This window comes from Spodoptera frugiperda, chromosome 14 (genome assembly GCF_023101765.2).
Source record: "Spodoptera frugiperda isolate SF20-4 chromosome 14, AGI-APGP_CSIRO_Sfru_2.0, whole genome shotgun sequence".
NCBI lineage: Eukaryota > Metazoa > Arthropoda > Insecta > Lepidoptera > Noctuidae > Spodoptera > Spodoptera frugiperda.
The window spans coordinates 1,852,586-1,874,302 of NC_064225.1; the positions used below are offsets into that span (position 1 = coordinate 1,852,586).

At 35.4% G+C, this 21,717-nt stretch overlaps 1 protein-coding gene across 1 annotated transcript in view; it reads left to right on the forward strand.

Annotated features, from left to right (window-relative positions):
• The window catches only part of LOC118279218 (uncharacterized), a 121,566-nt gene that overhangs the window by 80,694 nt on the left and 19,155 nt on the right, over positions 1 to 21,717 (forward strand). Inside the window, 1 exon segment of the mRNA XM_050698287.1 lies at positions 7,108 to 7,157. The gene's annotated coding sequence lies outside the window, so the exon portion shown is untranslated.

Here is a 21,717-nt window from a genome sequence, read left to right on the forward strand (position 1 = left end):
TGCTTTTCGAGACGGAGCCACGGCAAATCCGCTAACCAGTCCGCAGCTCCGAATAATCTTAACGCTTGGCAAGCGGGTGGGAGATCAAATGTGTAGTTCCTTAGCAGAGAAATAAATAAGAAATCTACAATCACTGCAACTCGCACCAACATCCTTCCTGCCTTGTTTCCGTTCCTATCGTTTTAATCAACCAGGTACTGAATCTATTTTGTTTATACCACGACGGTGGCAAGAAAGCACACGGCCCACCTGATGGTAGGTTGTAACATTTGGGGCATTACATGCGCTTTGCCAACCCTGCTAAGCCGGCCAAAGGGAGCAAGCTTGCTCCCTTTGGCCGGCTCCTCGACTCATTCCACAAGAGATCTATGTGATTCTATCTACAAGGTGTCGCTGATTTTAACCACAAATTATTACATAACAATATGAACCTTCTGCCTTTCACCTACAATATACCACAAAACATAAATCTCTATCTTTATCAATCCCTCGATGTGTTTATTTCGTCTTCCGCATCTCGGAACAATAATAGAAATATTTGTACCGATACAACTAGTACTCGTATATTGCACTGTGTAATGTTGATGTAAGACGCTGTGATTGGCTTGTCATATTTTAATCAAACAATAATAATTGTGATGTTGGCACGTTTATATAGCTTCGTTAAGTGATACGAAACGTGATAAGCGTGAAATTTCAGGTATTGTTATGTATTGATGACTGCCTCGTTGGTCGTGTGGTCGCAAGTGCGACTGCTGAACAAGGGCAGACGTGCTCCACCGTAGGCCGTATCATCACTTACCATCAGGTGAGATAGCGGCCAAACGTCGACCCATTAAATGTAAAAAAAAAAAAAAACAAGGGGTCTCGGGTTCGATTCCCGGGTCGGGCAAAGTAATACTGGATATTTTTCGGTTTTTCGAAAATTTCTCAGTGGTAGCACGGAGTCTGGAATTGTGTCCAGTATATGGCAATAGGCTCACCCCTTATTACATGAGACTTATAACACAAATGGTGAAAAGTGGGTGTACATTGTATAGCGGCATTACGTGTCGTAATGAGCACCTCTGCCTACCCCTTCGGGGATAAAAGGCGTGACGTTGCTTTGTTATGTATTCTATTTGAGTTTAGTCGACTATTGTTGCAGAGAGTATTTTTTGAAATATTTAACAATAGTGGTCAGTAATAATTATCGATGATCATTCCTTTCATCACATTAAGGCCAGATATTAAACCGCAATTTTGTATAATATCTTGACTGTCTCGTTGGTCGAGTGGTCGCAAGTGCTCGCCGGGCAAGTGGTCTCGGGTCGGACAAAATATTACTAGGCTTTTTTTGGTTTTTTTCAAATATTTCTCAGTTTTGTAACAGCACGGAGTCTTGAATTATGCCCGGTAAATATTATATCAACAGGGTCACCCCCTACATGGGACTTCTAACACAAACGTTACGTGCTATAAAGTACACCTCTGCCTACCTCTTCAGGGATAAAAGGCATAACGATACGACGACGCTAAAAACCAACGTCTGCGTCCCATACCATAGAACACATTCACTCAACCACTGACCTAACCTTGTAAATTAAAGAATACAATATCTATAAACATAATACTCAAAAGAGCCAGTCGGTAGGCCTCAAGCCATTCATAGTGGCATCATAATGACATCACTGCAACCTCGTAATTGTCCGCAGTTTTGGTAATCCGTTTAATTCATATACATACGTCATAATGGCTTGACATTGAACTCTTGATGGCTTGTGTGTCAGCGTGATTGTTAACGATGTATCTGCTTTGTTAGAAAGGTTCGATTCTTGATTCTTTTTGTTAGAAAGATGATCAAAGATCTGCAATGTAGGCTTAATAATATCTTTGAAGGGTATAGGTGCACAATATTGAATAGAACACCAATTTTTTATGGATTTGGCAAAATTTTCTCTAGTGTCCGTTTAATTGGCAAATAATTATTGTTAGAAAATGTGTAAACATGTATTTTTTTTTTAATAAAACTTACCCAACACTAGGATTTTCTCCTGTATCGTGAGTTGCTCTGGGCGGGAATAGAACCCGCTACACATACCACGGTAACCTATTGGCCTGTTAACAGTGAAATTAACTAGAAACGATAAATCAAGTCTCGGGATTTATGTATATAGTAGAATTCCAACACATTTGACCTAAAAAGAGTGCAGAGTGCAATTTCAACTACTTGCTAATAAAACTCAATAATACTTTACCCGACCCCTAAATCGCTTACACATACTCCAACAACGATACAAAAAACAAACAAAAAATCTCAAACATTAACAAATCTCCACACAAATTCAAATCAACACATATACAAAAGAAACCTAGTTAACTTTAACTCCTTAAATGTGACGTTACAGTTATTTTAACCTGTAGTTTAACTGTGAACCGGTATGAGCGACATATAGTCAACTAAATCTTATTGTTTGCGGCGACCTTAACCAGACGAGAATTGCTAACAAAAATGTTTGATGCTGTAACTCTACTGCTTTAGACAGAGCGCTCCAAGGTGTATGTCAATGAAATGGTTTTGAAAATTTATTGTTTAAGGAAATTGTCGTATTGGAATTGTAAGAATTTATTTTAAGGTGTGAATTTATTTGTTTTGTATATTGGTTAGTAATTTTGAGAATCCATCCTTCAAAAACTTCGACTGCACGGTTGACGCGGTGGCTGGACAACAGGGTGCCGTGTAACGGGTAGCAGGTTCAATTCCCGCACGGAGCAACTCTTTGAGTGATCCACAAATTATTGCTTTAGGTCTGGGTGTTATGTGTATGCGAAATTATATGATCGTAAACGCACCCACGCTACAGGAAAAGCTCCTAGCGTAGACCAATGTTTTATTTAAAAAATAACTAGCACTACACCTATTTAAAATTAGAAGACTTCACATTTACCTCTGCAAACCTGTCAAAAGTACGTGACCTCTAGCACTCGAAGCGCCGCCATTCAACGAGTCGAGTTATAACAACAATAAAGTTGCCTAACCCAACACTGTCAGTTGTCACTTTCATCATTTCTGAACAATTGAAGGCTTGCGTAAGATGCTCGTAGGTTTGAGAAGTTTTGTTATATTTTTTTTTTATTATTGTTATGGATTTATTTTATGCTCCGGTGCGTCTATTGTTAGGTGCTCAGTTTGATGCCCGATTCATTATACTAAGTTCGTGAGTTTAGGTTTGTTGATGTGTAAATAAATAAAAATATTTGTTTGTGCACAAAAAAAGACTGCTCTAATATTGTGCAATAATTCTTCTTTTTATATTTATTTATGTGTTTGTATGATACTCATCTGATCTAATCTACATAACGGGTTTGGTGACTTTTATACAAATTGATGTTCTTGTCTTACGTAAAAAAAGTCCTAAATGTTGAGCAGAAATTAATCCTATCCATCTTGACCATATTTACAGCTCATCGTTGAAACAAGCTCATTAATTATACATAAATATTATACATAGCAAAGACATATACCATATTTGATTCTTATTTGTTTGTATTTTTAAAACAAACGTTGACCCACACTAGGATTATCTTCTGTACCGAGTTTATAAACATACAAGTTAACACACACATGCCGCCTAGAGCTGAAGCAACAATTTGTGAATCATACAAAGAATTGCTCCATGCGGGAATCGAACATGCTACACGTTGCACAGCGACCAGTTGCCCAGCCACCGCGCCAACATATACATACAATATGTACATTATACAATATAACATTGTCCATAAATATATACTATATAAATACTATGTATATACATAACAACTTATCTATGTACATTCTCACACCACTCGAAACTCTAAGCAAACAGTTGGAAATGAGTATCACACATGAACTTACATTATCATCTATATCTACTAATAACATAGTGTTATGTATGTGTTTACATAGTTTCGTAAGAGTCAGGGTTATATAAATAAATGAGAAGTGACCAGGCCTTTGAACTGGACATCTGTGTGGTACAAGTTGTAGGATTAGAGCGATTTTATATTTCTTTATTTATTGAGAACCAGTTTTTAACCGTGGTTTGAATGTGGATAAAAGTATGTTTTTTTTAAGACCACGCGATTTAAGTTTCAAAGTATATAATAATACTCTTTTTCAGTAAAATGAAATGAGCTGAAGAGTACAAGCTATTTATTTTTTCCTAAAATTATCCGATTTTATGGGTGTTATTTTAATACATTACTGTCAATTAAATCAATAAATAAATATTAAATCAGTAAAATTTCATAAAAAACTATCGTGAGACATACTCAATTTTTACGTGAGTAAACCGTGATTTTTTGTTAATTAAAAGTACCTAAATATTATAATATACCTATAGTTTCTAATGGACAGGTTCATATATTTAATCTAACAACAGTATTCGAAATATCATAACTCTGACCAGTAAAGACATCCTCTAAAAACCCGTTACCTATACAAATTATCTAATACCATTGTCAAAAAAATACATTTCCTTTCCTTCACCACATATCACCCGCGACCTCTCCCCCCTTACACCACACACAGCGTCCCGTTAATGAGACAGTGACCGATATGTAGGCGAAAGGTCGTATGTCTGCGTTACCCAGAGCCGCTGCGATTATGATGCCAACGTGTTTTGCTAGCTCGTCGCTCGTCGCCTTGTTGCCTTGTTGCTCAACTAGGACAGGATAAAACATGGTACTAATACAAAAATGTATATTTTTTGTTTGGGTACTAGTAACTACATAGTATCGCTAAAGTACCGACAGAGAGATAGATAAATTAGTTTTTTGTGGTTTGATGTTCTGCTCATTAATATTGCAATTGCCCCCTATTTCATAAAAAAAAAACAAAAAAAAACAATGACTCTGAATATATCAAAGAAATTGTAAACATGTATTTTTTCCATTCGAAGCTACACTTTGGAAAGAGCACCTAGCTTCACTAACGAACAGACTGACAGACTATTTTTTTTTGTTGACATTTCAAAAGTACCTATTTATGGTTTAATTGGAATATATTATTTGACTTTGACTTTGGTTTAAATGCAAAAAAACATCTTGGTTTAGTTAAAAGTTTCATTGTGATCAATTTTACCAACATTACGTTTATATTTGGTATCACTTTTATTATAGTACAGAGAATCTTAATAATTATGTGATACGATACAAACACTTTTGTGCCAATTAAGATTTGTTTTTCAAAGTTTAGAAACGATTTGGTATTTGAATATTCATAAAACAAAGTAACGGTTTTATTGCATTAATCAATATTGCGAACAATTTTAATATTCATATCTTGCGAATAGAATTTCAAAACATACTAAATTAATTAGTCATCGAAGTTTTGTATTCTGTTGACTTGGAAACAATAATGCTAACGCGTTTATGTCTTTTCTATGGGTTTAATGGGCGTAGCAAAATATAAGAGTAGCAAGTTGACTGTATTGTTACTTTTTGTACTAGCGATCTAATCAAATTTTATATTGAGTGTTTTATATCTGGATTATTTCTTATTATAATGAGGATTAATACATAACAGTAACCTTAGTATGAGCTTGAACTATTCATTCTACTAGGTATACCGATGACAATCGCTATACGCTATTACTAACGGTTCAAAGGTAGGCAACGAACCTGTAACTCCTCTGGTGTTGCGGGTATTCATGGGTGACGCTGGTCGCTTACCATCTCCTCGTTTGCCTCTTATCTCCTCACTTCTAAATTCCCTACATTGTCATTCATACATAATCTCCATTCAGTAACCAACTCATTCCAAAGTAGACTTAAGTGGTATTATAATAAATGTTATTTTATATAAATTACATAATTTAGTGGCACTTTAGTTCGGATGTTGATAGTTATTTAACAATAAAGTAGTAGTGGGTGGTCCGTGGTACTACAATGTTGTATTATGGTTTTTATTACCCGATTACGCTGGAAAAAGGGTAAGGTTTTAGTAGTTTGTTTAAGTATTGAGGTCATAAAAGGTTTAAGTATAAGGGCTAGTATTAAATTAGACTTAAGTATACCTTGTAGGTTTTTCATAGTTTTGTGTGAATTTGGTTATAATATAACAATACTAGAGGTGCACATAACTCAGACCCGTACATATGGCTTATACATGTGCCTCAAAAAGCCATCAGACCACCACAAATGGAGCCCAGTAGAGCTTATGCCTAATCCGGAGCTGCGGACTTACCGGGGCTCCGGCTTGAAAGCAAAAATGAAAACGGGATAGTTTTTAGTCAGCACGAGTCTGACACTCCCTCTCGCCTCACCCAAGGTAGGAGAAGTCATTAGATCAGATTCCTCCTGTAAAACAAAGAGGCATAACTGCTTAACAAAGGGACTCTATAAGAGCAAAAAAGGTCTTAAATTCTATTAGAGCAAATGAGATAATTACGATTTTAAAATTGCAGCAAGTTAAGAATTGCAATAGGCTCTACAACTATTCAATAAAACTCATAACATTATTGAAGTTACATTACATATTATGTGCCCTCGCAAACGACACATATGAGGTTATATTAATATCTCTATATTTACCTTATCTATGAAGCAACAATTTCATACAAAATCCATCTACATACCTACCTAATACCTGCCTAGAAGCCCTCACCGCAAGATTAGCAAATAAACTAAATAATGCATACAAACCAGGTCACACTGCGCACGACTGGCCAATCAGTTCGTTCAAGGCGTTTTTATATAATCAAGCTAATTAACGCTTTAAAGCGATTTACATGAAATTATGTAGCTGCTGAATTATTTGAAATATTGTCGGTGTCTGAGTGATCTATTGATGTGGTGTTATGATTGAAATATTTAATGGAGTAGAAGACTGTGTTGTTTTAGTTTTTAATCGACTTCGAAAAAAAAAGGAGGTTCTCAGTTTGACTTGTATGTATGTATGTTTGTGCGCGATTATCTCGTGTTTAGCTGAACCAATTTTGATGCGGTTTTAGCACAGTATTTTTCAAACTTAGGAGAAGGTTTTAGGTATATTACCGAAATTAAGTAAACGGTACGCTATTTAACTGTTAGAAGGTTTCCTTATTTAAAAAGAGTTTTTATGAACTCAATTATTTTTCTTTGTTACAGATTCAAAATTGAGCTGTGAAAACGTTATTTACTTCGTGTCTCTTTATAAGGTAATTTTTAACTCAAATTATACATATTTACGTTTACACATTAGTAAATGACTAAATGATTCTCTACCTTTTGTTCGATTTTGTATCAACAACCATACCTTGATCCGTATTTTAACACACATACTACCATAAAAAATACCTTTACTTACTTCTCCTGCCTTGGGCGAGGCGACAGGGAGTGTCAGACTCTTACTGACTAAAAACCACCCCGTTCCTACTCCTGCTTATCAAGCCGGAGCCCCGGTAAACCCGCTAAGTATTCCACAGCTCCGGAGCTATACACTTCTACTTACTTCATCAAAACAAGCGTGATACACATTTCTCGTAGCACAGAACGATTTACCATCTGAAGTATGTAGCAATTAAAGATTAAAGCTGCTCTCGGGCCAAGCGGAGGTCCGAGCCTCTACCATGTGTTCTAAGCAATAGTATTTTTACAAGGTTTTATTTATTTAACTTTCAATATATCTTTATATATATAATTCTTCTGTACGTGTGTATGTCACTGAACTCCTCTTAAACGACTAGACGGATTTTGATGAAACTTTTTGTGTGTGTTCAAGAGGATCTGAGAATGGTTTAGATTCACAATTTTGTCCGCTAGACAAATTTTTTTTAATTAATTTTTAATTTATTAGTAGTTGTTGATTTTGGAATGTTTTACATTGAATCCGACAGACGGCGCTACCATCGCAGTGTCAAATATTAATGACGTTAGATATTGTCATAACATTTGAATAACAATTTTCATCAAAAAAGTCCAGAATGTTTTAGCTTATTAAAAAAAGTTTAAAATTTTCAAATTAAAGACGTGTAGACAGGACAACGTCTGTCGGGTCCGCTAGTGTATGTATGAATTATTGAAGCAGATATATTTCACAGATGTAGTTGAATTTTTATTTACGCTTTAAGTTTTGTCAAGTCAAAATCAAAGTCAAATCATTAATTATTCCAATTAAACCATAAATAGGTATTTTTAAATATATGACCATAAACGTTAAGCTTATTTAAAAATATACATACATTTGAACTCGCTAGTAGGTAGTAGGTTGACTGTTGAATAAAATGTAAGATACTGAATTACTTCTAATTTTTGTATCATCATTAAACTTGGCAATTATATAAAAAGTGTGTTACTCCTGCAGTTTTACCCGCTGTTCAGTTCCTATTGATCATAACGTCATGTTTTATAACCTATAGGCTCCTTCGATAAACGTACTATCCGACAAAAAAAATATTATTCAATTTGGACCAGTAGATCCTTCACCACCACCAAAAGCGTTGTGCTGTTTTTTCTTTTAAAAAAACGAAACTAGAATTTTCTCCTGTGTCGTGAGTGCGTTTACAAACATACAAATTCACATACACATGACACCTAGACCCGAAACAACAATTTTTGGATCACACAAAGAGTTGTTCCGTGCGGGAAATGAACCCGCTACACGTTGCACGGCAGCCAGTTGCCCAGCCACTGCGCTAACCGTGCAGTCTTGCTGCTATCGAGTATCGACAAAATATACTATAGCCTCAGACTCGTGGTAGAGGGTACTGGTCTAGGGTCCCGTTAAATGAGGGTCAAATTAACTTTGTATTAGTCTCGTCTCAATCAATTCCAAGTAGTGTCTTAGTGTGTGGTACAAGTTGGAAGCAATTGCGCCTAGTTTTATTTATTGCATCAAAATATTTTTTACAAAAAATAAAACCTTAAATAAGTAATAAATAAATATGTACAACATTAACTAAAATAAATAAAAAAAATATTAATAAAAATTGCTATAGGGAGTGGCACGTCGGTTAGTAAATAAGTATGATAGGTAGGTAAAAAAACAAACGACTACCTCAGTGATCAATTAGTCGCAAGCATGACTGCCACACTGAACCCCTCAGACTTCTCGCTGGAGTTTAATATACTAACCAGAAAATTATTTGCTCAATAATAGGAATTTATAATATAGGATGGAGTAGACTCCATGCGAGAGAGCAGACTCCATAGAAGGCAGTTCCAAAGAACTGTTCTTTGTCATACTCGCACGGATTACGGACTTTATGATTTCATTTTCTAAAGTAAAATTAGCCTAAGTTACTCCTTACTCCTTGTTCAGCAGTGGACATCTCTAGGCGATGATGATGATAATGACTCCTTGGTATATCATACAAAGTCGACTCAGCCATTTCGGAGATTTGCTGAAACAAAAAAAAAATTTTTAGTTTATGTATCATATATATTTGGTAAAAAGCGGATATACCAATATCCCAAACAGAGATTCCAATATTATTTAATAGTCTAGAATCTAGATTACTAAGTGAGGTCATCGTACTCGCCACATAACTGAAATGCATTTTAGCTAATCAAATTACCACATTCCATAAAATTCACTAATTTCCTAAAATAACCACAAAAACTATATAAATTGGAAAAAGTTAAAAGTCCATTCACATCACACCAGGATCTAAAAATAACATATTTTTCTTAAAAAAGAGTTACATTCACAAAATGCTAAATTAATAATGTTATTTAATTGCCCCCATCCTTTCGATCTTATAAAAACTATTGAATGAAAGAAAACATAAAATTTTAGCTTCACTTAGCCAATTCGATTCGGTATTTTGTATTAATTTAGTTGTAAAGTTATTACCAAAAATATTATGAAATATACTCTAACATCATTCTTATTATTTATCTGCAGAAACGACATAGTCATATGTAAGCGTATTATTTAAAAAAAATACGTTGTCCCACACAAGTATTTTTCCTTTCGTGGGTACGTTTACAAACATAGAAGTTCACATACACATGACACCCAGACCCGAAACAACAATTTGTGGATCACACAAAAATATTTTCTGTGCAGGAACTGGTCTCCATAAAGTACCGGTGTATGTCTTAATTATACTTCGACTGCACGGTGGTTGAGCAACTGGCTGCCGTACAACGTGTAGTGCATTCGATTCCCGCACGGAGCAAGTCTTTATGTGATCCACAAATTGTTGTTTTGGGTCTGGGTGTCATGTGTTTGTGAACTTGTATATTTGTAAACGCACCCACGACACAGGAGAAAATCCTAGCGTGGGGCAACGTTTAAAAAAAAGTATACACCGTGAGATATTACCATAATAAAACAAAAATGAGTGACAGTACTAACTAAACAAATAATTAATTATTCACAAATCGCTACCCGCTTACAACTTGCACGGCGTTTTATCGTTTATCCAGGAAGAAATTAAACTAAGGCTAGCACTTTAGCCCATCTAGATCTGTGCATACAGTCTAGGTGTTAGTATGTTCAAGTAAAATAACTGGGAAACAAGTGGATAGGGTTAGTTCATTTTTTTATGGTATAACGAGCAGACGGATCACCTGATGGTAAGCAATCGCCGCCGCCCATGGACACCCGAAACACCAGCGATGTATTGAATCAGTAGTACGTAATCAATAGCCACTAAACCAAAAAAATGACAATAATTTTTCGAGTCTCTACTACTATCTTAAAGTCAAAGCATTTATTCCAATTAATCCTTAATTAGGCACTTTTGAAACATCAAATTGACTTGTCCATCAGTGAAGCTAGGTGCTCGTTCAAAAGTGTAGCTCAAAACTGTTTCAAATTTTTAACAAAAATGCAAACTAATCTACCATCTACAATTTTTTGCACTAAACTAAAAATGTTCAAAAACATTAATCTTTGTAACTGTGAAATCCATAATCGCTGTAGTTGGTTGATTTTTATTACACATCTGATATATAATGGGCGAAGAATTTTATTTGAAAAGCCGTGAAAATCGCCATGTTTCAAAATTTTTACAAGATTTTTTGCTACGATTTTGATTTCGATGTAATCATGGCGGTTGTAATTTCTTACACGTGTTGTTTCTTTTTTAATGGCTGTCTAAAATCGTCGAAGATTTTTGTAACTTTTCTATGGAATAATCGAAAAAAACTCAATAGAACTTTGCCTGACCCAGGAGTCAAAACCAAGTCCTCTTTATCCAGAGTCACCCATACGACTACTAGACATACAGAGTAAAAATTTGTTAGAGAAAAATAATCTTTAAAACTCTCATCCATATACGGTATAAACACAACCAAGATTAAAGTAGTACGTACCTATATAACTATCTCTACATCACAAGAAAAAAATCTCGCCCCATTTTCTTAACAACAAACATGACAATAAGATCTAAATTCCTATGTCACAATCTACATACAAATTCCAATATGATTTAATACTTGTATCGTACACACGGACAGACGATTTTGTTACTTACATAAGTACGTGAACGCAGGACATTCACCCCATCAGAACATTGCAAAAAGCTTTGATGCAGTCGTACACGACGGGACACGAGTATTGGCGCACTGGAATTATGATTAAAACAATTTTTATTTTAATTTAACATTGGTGAATTTAATGTGAATTTCTGTTATTGATTGAGTGATTTTAGTGGGTTTTATTCGTTTTAATGAGTCAATTGGAATATTGTTTTAAATAGCCTTAATAACGGTACGGTATCTAGATAATATTATGTTCTAGTTTTTAACTGACTTCCCAAAAATAACCTGCTGTTCTGAATTCGGCCGGTATGTTTTTTTTTTAAGGACCGATTTGCGTGATTCTTTTTGTGTTTGAAGTGGATTAGCTCATATAAGTTTTTAAACTGACATGGTCACTAACACTATTATTAATGGATTAGCTCAGTTGGCCCCATAAAAATTAGTTTCATATTGGTTCAGTAGTTTTTATTTGTATGATAATAATATGTTCAGTATTAGTATACGAATATAATTGACGAAAAGTATTTGTATTTTAATTTAATTTCTATCTAACTAGCATGTTTTCTACATTAATATATGTATAACTTATCATGAAATTTCTAGAAATACTAATCGATTCATTCTTTTTTTAAGCCATTCATCACAGAAGATAAAAACAAAACATAGATATACCTCCTACGCAGCACATCTATCTATATAAGTACATGGTACTTTGTCAAGATAAAATAAAGTGTATTGACTTACAATTTTTTGTTTAAACAACACACGTGCGTAATTATCGAGTTCATTTAGTCAAATACATTTAGGTATTGGTCGTCGATACAATCTGTAGCCATTAATCTATGAGTAAGTTAAATAAATCATGTTAAAGATCACTATCTCTTTACATGTTTTTTAAACGCACACCTGTGATTTTGGAGCAAAAAAGTTTGTTAATTAGTTTTCTAGAAGTACTCCTTGTTGATGCGTAATTCTTCATTATATTTATATTGGTAAAGAAAAATTCCTAACATAATTGTATGATACAGCTAAAATAAAAAAATGAAGCAGCTCTAAATAGAATATTTGCATAAAACATTAATTTAATTGCTGAATATAACTTTAAAACTCTCCAAAACTTATTCGATTGAGTCGAAAGCTGGGCTAAGTTTCATGACATCAACAGCCTATAAGTGGCCACTGCTGACCAAAGGCCTCTTCTCACATGAAGAAGATTTGAGCATTAATCACCGCGCTTGCTCAATGCGGGTTGGCGATTTCAAACTTATAATCAGAAATTATAAGTGCAGATTTTCTCACGATTTTTTCCTTCACCGTTTGTCAGTGGTGTCTAAAAAATATAAGAAAGCACATATAACTCAGACAAAATCACATTCATTCTTGCCGTTGGTAGGTTAAGTTTAGAAAATAGATAAAAACATTTATTTTAATATTTAATTTTAAATGTATACCAAACAATTCCACGCACCAGTTTAATTTGCTCGCCAATGTACGCACCTTGTTATAAATCCTTGAGCATCAAGTCGGACTCAGGCATAACGGTGTGTACCAGTCGAGTTATTAGCACGTGATACCACTGATATGTAAGGGGGGTAAGCAGGAATCCAGGTGTGGTTGGTGGTAATGAAAAAAAAAGGTTGTAAGGAAGTTGATGAAAACAGGTTGTTTTAGTGTTTAGTCTAATTACTACAAATACGATTGATTTTGTTTTTTTTTTCAGTTCAAAAATAATATGGTATCGAATTCAATTCATAAGTCGGTATTTTTGTTTTTATTATGGTAATAGAGTCAACCCGGGTTTAAAATTGTTATGGTTGCACTAATTATTGGATTTTAAAGTCAGTTATAATAGAAAAGGGTTGTTAATCGTGCCCGACGTAAAGTTGTAGTATTGCCTCTATTTAGAACATATTTATTTACAAATTCGCATTTAAGTTCTATTATCTTGCATATAAGACACAATCGAAAATACATTTTATCTCACGTGGATCTACGTTTCGGCACATGACGTGTTAATGGTACAACTTTTGTATTGCATAGCATAGGAAAAGTATAGCAAGAAAAGCATAGCAATACAAAAGTTGTACCATTATATTATTATTGGGTAATGAGTGAGCAGAGATGTACACATGTTTTGAATTTTTTTTATGTTTCACTTGTTAGGTACTCTAGAATTCCCATGAAATCAAGTGTTAGTTTATTACTATACCTACCTAATACTATATCCTTCCTTAAAAACAAATTCACATGTTCTAAAAATGCAAGGAAACTAAGATATCTGTTATAATCCCACACAACGCAAACTAGCGTAATGACCGGATGGTTATTATAATCGACAACAGATGTCGTTGTTCAATAAAACGACAAACGAGTTTAATAACTACCTTCCTTTTTGAAAAAAGTAAAACTACGCTTCCATCCTTTCGAAAAACCTTGAGAAGTAATTTAATATTACGGTTCTTTATAGTCAAGGAGGTGACAGTAGTGTTGTTTTGTGATTTGGTTGTTTATTTTTGGCAAGTTATTAAAATAAAGTGGTCTTATGTGGTCTGGTGAATCTATTGTCTATAGTAGTAGCAAAACTGATTGAAATTTATGAAAGTAGTAGTAGTATTTTTAGGGAATAAAATCATACAATGACTTCTCCCGCCTTGGGCGAGGCGAGATAGAGTGTCAGACTCTTACTGACTAAAAACCACCCCATTTTACTTTTGCTTTTCGAACCGGAACCCTGGTAAACCCACTAGGTAGTCCGGCTGCTCTGGATCAGGCATCAGCCTTACTGGACCCCATCTGTGGTGGTCTGATGGCTCTTTGAGGCTACCCTTGCCGTCCATAAACCAGCAATTGTAGGTAGCCTGTGTACGCCAATATACTCTACAATGTTACATGGGACTCATAACATTACTTAATAACAAGTACCTCGTCAATACATAACAAGTATGATGCTTTTTGTTATGTTATGTTATGACCAATTCTATAAATTGATTGAATTCACATAATTCACGGTTCATCGTCTATTACTATTATTTTAACGAAGCGAAGCATATCAAAAAGTATTTTTATACGTATCTAAAGATAGTCACAATTATTGCTTTTGGATTAAAATAATTTCTTCCATTTTGTACCTTATTTCTTAAGCAATTAGATCGCAAGTTTATAAACAGCAGAGGTGCTTATATACAACGTATTTTGGCATTAAACAGCCTATAATTTAGTAGCCTTATGTTCGTTTTCGCCAACCTCTCTTAAATAAGGATGATGACGGGGTATGAAAATTAAAAATCTATTTAGTCCGTCAGTTAGGTAATGATAAAATATTAGACACGTAGTTATTTATTTTGTCATATAAGATAACAATACTTAGATAAAACGTATCAAAGTTTAGGAGTGGGAGCAAATACGTCATTTCTACGAATAAAACGTGCCTAAAAGTGACGTTACGTGATATTTCAAATCAAAATATCTTCGAAAGTATTCGTCTCCGTAAGAAGATACAAAATTTGGTATATAATATATTAAAATAATCTACAAGACGGACATTAAAATAAAAATTACTGATCTACCCTATTTTAAGGCATCCTTTAAACCAAGATAGGTGACTCTTAACGACATTTTGCTTTTCACCACCACCATAAATGACTTCTAACAATCCAAGTAACTAACTCTAATCCCACGATGGTTTAAGGGTGACCAGTGTGCTACACCGTAGAACCAAACCTGGGGGTCTACTCTAATTCCACGAAAACCGAAGTTTCGTCCGAAACTTCGGTTTTCGTTATCATCATTTATTGCGAACCTTAAATAAAAATGAACGAATGAAATGAAGATTACATAGGTTTTGATTCGAAATTAAAAATAAAAAGTTATTTTAAATAATTTCATTAGTAAATCAATAAAACCTACAGCCGAAATTTAAACGAAACTTCGGATTCGAGAACCGGAGTAGGCTCCCTGAAACTCTATCCCCCATTACTCTCAACCAATAGGTAAGGACAAGCAAAGGTTCCCATAGGACAAGTAACATAATGAAGATAATAATTATCTGCGGACATAAATATGATACCAAATTAGGTGGTCAGATGACGGAGCCAGTTTTAAAACGGCATGGGAAACTAGTTTTAGCGGTCCGTCAGACTTTATGCGGAGAGTCGGGCCGCGAGGACTGAGGGTTATGTGTAAGCGGGTGTATTGGCGGATTGGGTTTTAAGCCAGGCCTTAGTCTGCTATTACAATTGTGTCAGAATGGTCGATCATTGAGCAGTGCAAGAGGGACGGAGCTATACAACCTACATAGCTCTAGTCTCTTTATTGGTTATTGAAAAAGGGTTCATGTCTTAAATTATTACTTAAAATTGAAACTTTACTCGTATTACACTTAATAATGATAGCGTTATATTATACAGTTGTATTTCGTTGTGTGGGTAAGGTTATCGGAGACGCATTAATCTTCCGCTTCCTAATCTTCCCAATCCCCTTTTCCCCAACAACCCTTAAATTCCTAATGCCCAAAAGGCCGGCAACGAACTTATAACGTCTTTGGTGTTTCGGGTGTTCACGGGCAGGGGCGATTGCTTACCATCAGGTGATCCGTCAGCTCATTTACCGGCTTAAATCATATAAAAAATAGAGACGAATTGCTCACCAGGTACACTTTCTATAACTCTTCCAGTGTTGCGATTATCAATGGCAGTGATCATCAGGAAATTCTACCCTTTTACCCCTTATGCGATAAATCAAATACCCGAGTCAATTCTCCAGCGGTTGTCCTGCAGAGCTGCGGACTTCTTGGAGCTACGGACTTCTTAGAACTACGGACTACCTAGCGGGTTTACCGGGGTTACAGTTTGAAATGCCGGAGAAGAAACGGGGTGGTTTTTAGTCAGTAAGAGTCTGACACTCCCTCTCGCCTGACTCATTCAATGATATTCAGCAATCATTGAATGATATTCCCCCTTAAAATAAGCGGTTCTCCTGGCCCCACAGCCCGCTCCTTATTTGTCTACAAGCGATCGGGTACAGTTACCCGCAATATAATCTAGTCGCTCACAATAGGTTTAATCGTGCGATACAGTCGTGATGTACAGTCGGCGACAGAACCGTTCGCAGCTATTATTTTTCATCACCAATTTCGTGATCAGACAATCAATATTAAGGTTTTTTTATTTGGAGTTTTGGACGATTTTCCTTCTACGATTTTATGTTGAGAGATATAAAAAAGTATTAGCTAAGATTTATGTAAGGAACTAAACTAGCTCGTCGATTACTCTAGCAGTTTCGATTACCGCACAGAACAACTCTTTGTGTGATCCACAAACTGTTGTTTCGTGTCTGGGTGGCATGTGTATGTGTACTTGTATGTTTGTAAACGCACCTTTGACACAGGAGAAAAGCCTAGTGTGGGGCATCGATGTTTATATAAAAAAAAAACGATTTTGATTCTTGGTAAGACGCGAGGGAATGTCAGACTCTTACTGAATAAAATCTCCCCGTTTCATAGAGATCCGTAGAGGATTACCTGCTCTTCGAGCCGGAGCCCTGATAGCACTAGATAGTCCACAACTCCGGGTCGGGTATCCCCTACTGGGCCTCACCTACGGCAATCTTATGACTCTTTGAAGCGCCGTACGCACAGTTTGGTTCTGGTTAGGCGGCGAGCTACCCATGCTCAGGTGAGCATGGGTAGTTCGCTCGGTAGGGTATTAGAGTAGGTACCCTAGTACCCTAGATTATATTAGTATCGCTAAGTAATATAAGCTAGCATAATAATTAGTACCTAGAACTAATTACAACAAGCCTACTAACTTATCTGATTAAAAGCAGATACTCTCTGCCTACCCCTCGATTAATAACAGGTTTATTATTATACGTCTGAAGTAGAATAAGTTAATCGAACGTCAATCATGTGCAACGCCCAACGTTTAATATAAAATTATAATTGTCTAATAATAAAAACTTGTCACGTGCAAATTGATGACATGGTGCCAATAATAAGAAGCTAGAGACATCCACCTTTTTAAGATAATACAATTATTTCACTATACTTTTTAAAAGGCTCTTCCCGCCTTGGGTGAATCGGAAAAGAGTATGTGATTCTTACTGACTAAAAACCACCCATTCCAACTCCTATATCGAGTCAGGACCTTTGTAACTTATGGCGACCTCCATAACATAATGGCAGACCACAGAATACATTAGTATATTGGTATAGACATCAACAACCACTGGACACCAGGAAGACTAAAAGAGTCTTCTCACACAGAGAAAGGTTTGAGCATTAATAACCACGCTTACTCATTGTGGGTCGAATCTTCAAAGTTATAATTAGAAATTATAAGCCTTTTTTTTATGACGGGGGAAACCTTCAAAAGGCGCCTAGCTTTTCGGGGATAAAAGACTAGGGAGTGTGGGATTTTTACCTAACTAAAACCACCGCGATGGCCACCCTCTGCACCTGTAAGGGTCACCGGGTCCTCTTAATAGACAGAAATTATAAACCTAGATTTCCTCACAATGTTTTCCGTCACCAAAGTTTTTTTAAAAGGCCACCAAACCACCAAAATCAAGACCTCATCACTACCAGAAAACCAAATCCGTTTACTCACCGCTATGCACCAAGAAAACCGTTAAAACCTTTACCGAAAAAAAAATACAGTAATAACCGAAACATAATTAAGACATAACACGGTGAAACAAACAAACAGATTCACCAAGTTTAAGGTCATTGTACACAATCTGCTCAACTTCACATCAAGCTACACATAACCAGTATAAACTGACCTCCTAATATTCCAAAAGGTCATACAAAGCCAGACCATTATTGTTTGGTCATGTGTCCACTAACAATAGTAACACAACTTCACATCAAGCTATGCAGAACCAGTGTAAGTAGACCGTCGAAAGTGTGGAAAGATCATATAAAGCGGGGGTCATGTTATATGGCCATGTATACACTGATTGTACGCATGCGTCACGGCGTATGCACAAGGGCGAATGGTATAATGTGTTAGGTAATTTTTATTCGAGTATTGTTTTGTGTGGATCTTAATTTCAAGTGTGTGTGTAATGCAGTTGGAATGCGTATGTGAGTGACATATTTGGAAAATGACTTAATGTTATGAGTGGGTGCTGACAGCCTCGTAGAAGATACTTATTTATCAACAGTGCTCTTCTTGTGGTTGTCTTATGAGCCTATTAACCATACATTTGACAATGACCGGCAAGCAGCACCCTCTAGGCACTTACTCTTGAAACCAATATCAATGTCAATGCAATTTCAATCTCAATGAATACAACCCTGTCATAACACACACAACAGTCAAAACTATATATCCTCAATCCTAGCTGTAAAATAGCATTCAGTATACGGAATATGCAGCCAAACTCAATACCATTTAACAATAATTATTAAGTCTTTGACTGCCAATAGAGAACTGTCGAAGGCAAATCCTCCCCTAACATCGGTGACCACCACGGCGTTCAATGTGTTAATAATTTATTTCAATGTCGATCCATCGTAACTGGATTGAAGAATAAGGCCCCTGATCTGATAAGCCTCTCTAATGAAAAATCCGTAAGTAGTCTTTTTTTGAGGAGGGAAAATCATGCAATGACTTCTCCCACCTTGGGTGAGGCGAGAGGGAGTGTCACACTCTTACTGATTATTACCACCTCGTTCCTACTCCTGCTTTGCGAAAATCCGAATCCCTAGTAACCACACTAGGTCCCCAGCCCGGATCAGGCGTCAGCCCTACTGGACCCCATCTATTGTCAATAATAGTCTACTATTTATTTTAAGACAACTGAACAATGACTTCCAGACAAGCTCTCTGAAACTTTTATCAATAAAAAAATCCAAAAAGCATTACCTCTAATTCTCTAATTGAACCCATGGTCATGAATAAACTTCTCTACTCCAGATTGCAGGACATTAAGATTTGATCAAAGTCCTTTATCGAACACAATCACACAGTTAAAACTAAGACTTTGTTACGGTATTGGTCCTGCCCTCAATTCCGGCATGATGCGTCAACCGAATGGTTTCATTTCAATATTAAAGTAAAGTATGCCAAATATTTACCAGATTACCTCATCGAAACGGTAACAACTTGGTAAAATGAATTAACAATATCATTGTAACAAATACAATCAACAAAAGAATTTGTAAATTCACTACAATTGTTCATTTGTTCGATGCGACTAAAGAGAATTGGTTATTTTTAAGTCGTCTTATAATAATAAATGTTTTACTTGTAATGATTCATACATCCAGTTAATCATTATCGTGATCAGACTATTATCATTATCATCATCAAGGGCCTATAGGTGCCCACATCATATCACATAACATCAACAGCCTATAAGTGGCCACTGCTGACCAAAGGCCTCTTCTCACACAGAGGTTTGAGCATTAATCACCACGCTTGCTAAATGCGGATTGATGATTTCAAACTTCTAATTAGAAAATAAAAGCCCAGGTTTCCTCACGATGTTTTTTTTTACCGTATATTAATGGTGTCTAAAAATGCCAGTTTGATGTAATCATATTATATTAATACAAATCTCTTTATACAAATATTATGTAGTAAAGAAAATAAATACTTCTCTGCTTACCCCATCAAAGTATACAACTGTAGTTGTATTGCATAATATCTGGTGATAACTTCTATTATAAACCTTATCTCACTATAAATCTGTGAGTCATTGTAACTTAAGTGTTTGTCAAAGAGTCGGTTAACACAGGGACGTAGTTAGGGCTATACGGGCCCCAACTTAGGGGCTCTTTGTATAAAATGGACCACACCATAAAGGAAATTAAAATTATATTAAGTAAAATGGTCGACAAAAATATGTAAGGATGAAAATAGTACAGAATATGATATTGGTCTTTTTACTTTCAAATGTTTTTTTTATAACGGAACAAAGGTGGAAAGTGTTCACTTTGTAAGTACACAATTTGACACACACATCACATGAGCAGCGGCCACTGCTGACCAAAGCTTCTTCTCGCATGGACAAGATTTGAGCATTAATCACCACACTTTCTCAATGCAAGCTGGCGATTATTTGACACTTACTGTATAATTTAACACTTACTTCATTATATTAGATAACTTTAAAGATAACTTTAAAAGGTAGTAAAATGTAATCGTTTAGTTACAAAAGTATTTCTTTTTTAAAACCATGTCAATTATTTTATAATAAATTTTATAAAGCTATAGTTTTCATATTTAATCTTCTAAAATAAAATATATATATCTATAGTTTTCACATTTAATTTTGTTCTCCAAGTGCCCAAAGCCCCGCTCAAAGAGACCTAACTCCATCCCTGTACACACGCATAGCATAGCGGTGTTTTTATAACCGGCGTTATTGACCGCTCATTTCTTTGTTCCAATGTTAGCTAATCGGACGTTTAGAGGTTACGGCACACTAGGGAACCCTTGTATTTGATATTGGCTGGTAAATTCCACGATTTGATAGAGATAAAAGATCAATGACACGGCTTAAACGGTTTGAATTGTTACTCTTTTAGTTTGTATTAAAGATTTTCTTTGATGATTTTTTATATTATTTGATCTGGTTTTATTTTTTTACTTTGTATTTTAGTTTTGATGCTGTATAAAGTTTATAAGATCGACTATAGCTAATTCTATTCAATAGGATAGTAGGATTTATCGATTTTAGTACTAAATTTTATCCGAAGACCTATTTTCAATACTTTACATAAAGTGACTATAGGCACTAAGAGTTCGGAGCTACGGACTACTACCAGGTTACCGCGGCTCGCAAAGCAGGAGTAGGAACAGAGTGGTTTTTATTCAGTAAGTGTCTGATACTCCCTCTCGCTTCGCCCAAGGTGAGAGAACTCATTGGATAATTCTTCCCCTTAAAAAGACAATATGAGTATAAATTAAAAACTATATCCACTGTTCCCTTTTTAAATAGAAGACATGCTTATATAATCATCCCTAAAAACTTTATGTGAATGTAATTCCTCTAGTTTAGCAGGTATCCATGGGCGAAGCTGATTGCATACCATCAGAGAATCTATCAGCCAGTTTGCCCTTATCTCATAAAAAAATATCTTACCAACTTGATCTAGATCACTGCAGTTAAAACAACCATCCAATCTACACGCACCCTTACCTCAACACGTTAGAAACAATTTATAGTGAATACTACAACACTGGTTTACACAATCTATGTGGAACGTGATTCTCTAAATGTTTATTGTAAAACTAGGTTTTCCTGTCGGTTAACCAAAGTTTAGTTTAACGGTTTTGA